The 4,261-nt window shown below is 24.2% G+C and overlaps 1 long non-coding RNA gene across 1 annotated transcript; it reads left to right on the plus strand.

Moving 5' to 3' along the window:
• The first annotated feature begins 1,281 nt into the window (after window positions 1–1,281).
• Window positions 1,282–1,936, plus strand: LOC106799629 (uncharacterized). The gene is made up of 2 exons (XR_001389318.1): window positions 1,282–1,531; window positions 1,722–1,936. It is a non-coding gene; the product is annotated as an uncharacterized lncRNA (long non-coding RNA).
• Window positions 1,937–4,261: the final 2,325 nt, after the last annotated feature.

Genomic DNA, 4,261 nt, shown 5'->3' on the forward strand with positions numbered 1-4,261 from the left:
AGATATATATTTTAGCTAGTTGCGAGGACAGTGTGTGAAATTCATTTCTCAAGAAGAGAGTGGGGTCGAGAACATTTAATTAAGAGAGGAGAGAGATTAAAAAAATATAAGATTAACATATAAAAATGGATTAAAAAAAACATTGTGAAACCAATTAATATAAATCAAACAGTAAAATATAAGATTAATTTGATTTGGATTATCATTTAAATAGAATCAAATCGTACTACAATTAAAAATTTGTTTGAATTATCTACACAAGTTAATATATTTTTAGTTCAAGACAAACTAGGCTTGGATGATGAATCTCTTAAACAAAATCTTTAAGTTTAAATTTTATGAATAAAAAAATGTAATTAAAAAAATAAAATTCACTGAAATTATCAGTCAAATTGAAATTGAGACATTGGCTAGGAGATTTGAATCTAAAAATAACTTAAAGTTAGTGATATTACCAAAAAATAATTAAATATAATAAACAATTAATATATTTTTTATAGTTAATTTTTTTAAAAAATAAATGTGAAGTTAGGGCGTACGCGTAATTGATTGTAACCATCCCTAAAATTTCCTATTTTTTCATATTTGTTATTTTATTTACATTTTATATATATAATAAATTTTATATAAAAAAAGCTGATATGATGGTGATCAAATTGATGTGTGATGCCTAGGTTGATTATAATAGGCAAGCCATAGTTTGTGATATAAATTATAGGATTATAAGTAGGTTAGTGTCATATATATATTTTTCATTGTTAGAAGATATGATAATATATTCTGATTTTATATAATTATTATATTTATTAAATTTATTTTTAATTATATGTTATTAGGTTTATCTTTAATTTTATAGTTATTATATCTATTAGTTTTATTTTTAGTCATATCTTTATCTTATAAAGATATGACTAAAAATAAAATTAATAGATATAATAACTATAAAACTAAAGATAAGTCTAATAGCTAAAGATATAATTAAAGATAAATTTAATAGATATAACAACTATATAAAATCAGAATATATTACCATATTTTTTAACATCCATTTTTCTTTTCTTACCACAATATTATACAAGGGGTAATTCTCTTAATTTTTCCTCCTTTTTGTCAGTTCAAATAACGTAAGAGGCATTGTAAATTAAATTAAAATGCTAGGTAATGTTAGCAATGTTTCTAATGCAATTCAGCTAGCGAAATGTAATCAATATAGCAAGTCTTTTAATTGCATGATGCATATTATAAATAGAACACAACATTGCATGCCATAGTTTATATTCCAAGACAATAGAAACAAATAATTCATTGAAACGATATTTGCATTGCTTTATCAGAATGAGTTCCAATCCGAAAGACATCTCCAAGAGTTTGGGCGACAAGAATAAGCAGCCGCCGCAACCTTCGAAAAACAATGGTTCGGACTCTAAAATCGGTGGCAAACCAAAGACTACTGGATCCGGTCTTGCCTATGTCAATAGAAATACTTGAAATGCCAACAACTGCATGCAAGGGGAAAAAGATTCAAACAAAGGTAAAAATAAATTATAAACAACCCCTCAACACCACTTTCTTGCACTCACAAATTTCGTTTAATTTTCATTTTTATGTTTTTTTTTTACTTTTTTATTTGTATTTAAAGTTATTACAAATATTTGAATTGTAACTTTTTCTGTTCACCATCTAGACCCTATAGTTCGCTGATCGTTTTGATTTTATTGCAGGTGATCATGTGGAAGTGGGAACTATGTATGAAGAACTTTTAGGGTAGCAGAATATGGTTATACACAGTCATTATTTGTTAATATCTTAATATTGTTCGTTTCATAACCCTTTGTAATTTACAAATTTTAGAGCTAGCTAGTACGTAGTTATATACCAAATATCCCATTTGCGTGTAAATTTATAATAAAAACTAATATATTTGAAACTTTTATTATATGTTATGTGCAAGCTCCTTATGATCATCAAAGGATCGATAACTCACAAATAGCCTGTTACGTTTGTCCCTGCATGGAAAGATTTATTAATAAAGTAGCTTTATATATTAATTAATCGCTCATAAATATATATATTTATTTTTTAACTGTTAAGTAACACATTTTGTATATCATTTTTTTTTATTATTCCATCAATATAGCAATCTCATATAAATTAGTTCACGTGTTGGATGATAAAAAAATACAAAGATTAGTGTAATGCACTCTCATGTTAACCTTTTCAACTAATTATTGGGAAAACTCAGGTGTGACTAATAGTGGGGCAAGAAATATTTAATGGTGATGTAGGGGAAGGATTCCGAGGAATACAAATAACCTGAGTTTCTTCGGATTTGGAAAGCATCTATTACGAAGATCTTATTAAAAGAAGAGAGAGATTTCCAATAAAAAATTCGTGGAACTTCTTTTTCTTCTTCAGATAAGATTTCTGTAATTTTTAATATTTTTCTATTTTTTCAATATATCTTCCCATTTGACATTGCAAATGTTTAATTTCTGTTATACCATGAAAAAGATGGCATATACCACACCAGAAAAATAATTGTTAGTCATTCAAGTAATTTTATCAGCATAATCTTTGTCTAATAAAATTAAACTATCAATACATGCAAAGTTCCACTCTTCACGTACGCGTGTCTCTATTAATATGACCACATTTGTCTAGCTTGTCTTTTCACTCAGCAAGCGATCACTGCGCAAGCATGGATTATGAATCTGCTGCAGTAAATTTTTTAACTGCACCGGTGCAGTTTGAATCCAATGGCCTTCATAATTGACAGTAAATAATTATTTAAATTTCTATATAAAAAATAAATTTAAATATTTTGAAAACCAATACTCATGCAGTTTGAAATGCAATTGCACGCAAGCTTAATAAGTTTAAAATAATTTTTTGTATTTTATTCCGTGAGACCCACATAATCAATAATCAAGGACGGATCCACCTATTGCTTTATGGAGGTAATTATTCCCATTATATTATTTTTTTACTTATATGTGTAATAAAAAAATTACCCTTATAAAAAATAGATATTGTTTCTATGAGATAATATATATATATATATATATATATATATATATATATATATATATATATATATATAATATAATATAAGAAATAAAAAAGCGAATAATTAGATACTAGTTTTACTATTTTATCTTTTTAATTACTATTTTGATTATCTAGTTTGTTTTTTAAGTTTAATTTGGTGTTTTTAGTTTTAAAAGGTTCAATAAAGTTTTTTATTTTTTAAAATGAGTTTAATTTGATCTTATTTTTAATTCGTCTTTGAATATTTTTTTAAAAATAAAACCAAAATGAATCCATTTTAAAAAATAAAGACCCAATTATAAATTTTAAAAATAAAGAAATAAATTGAATCTAATATATATAAATTAAGGAATCAAATTAAACATTTAAAAAATAAAATAATTAAATTAAACCTAAAAAATAGATACAATGATTTATTTACTAATTTATACTGTACCTTTTCATTTGAGTGATTAGTTTCATTATAATTCTCAAATAGAAGAAGAAAATGATTAAGAGAGTTTGTCATTTAAAATGTTTTTTTCAATTAATTTTTTGAAGAATAAAATCTACAATGGGAGAAGATGAATGATTAAATAATTGTTTGATTACATAAAAAAATCATAATATTAACAATGAAAAAATTATTAAAAAAATTTAATAAAAATATATAAAAGATTATTATAATTTATAGAAACTTAAATATTTTTTAAGATTCTTTTGTTATAACTTATATCTTTTTAAAAAAATTGTATTATTTTTTAAAAAATATTATAAAATATTTTTTTTAAAAAAAATATTTTAGATCATATAACCACATTTCCTACTCTTTACTTTAATTTTATTTTTTTTCCTCTAAATCAAGCACATCAGAATAGAAACAAACAAACAGTGAAGAAAAGACTCAATAGTCAAAGTTTTGAACTTTGAATACGCGGCATGACAGAGCATACGACCATTGTCTCCCTTTCTATCCCCTTCTTCATTTGCATCTTCATTTCATCTTATTTTCACATTAATTAACTCTTTCGCGTTAGAGATTAAGTCGCGTTTCAACTCACAATATTAGTGTCTTGTTTTTCTTCCTAATCCAAATTCTTTTTAGTTTGGAATTTGGTTATAAAAAAATAATTTTATAAAGTTTTATTTTTCTGTCACCATGAATACGTACAGATTATCTACTGCTAATTATTAATCTCTATATTAGGAAATTTGATTAACTACATTAATCATA

The sequence above is a fragment of the Glycine max genome, chromosome 8 (genome assembly GCF_000004515.6).
Source record: "Glycine max cultivar Williams 82 chromosome 8, Glycine_max_v4.0, whole genome shotgun sequence".
Classification (NCBI taxonomy): Eukaryota; Viridiplantae; Streptophyta; class Magnoliopsida; order Fabales; family Fabaceae; genus Glycine; species Glycine max.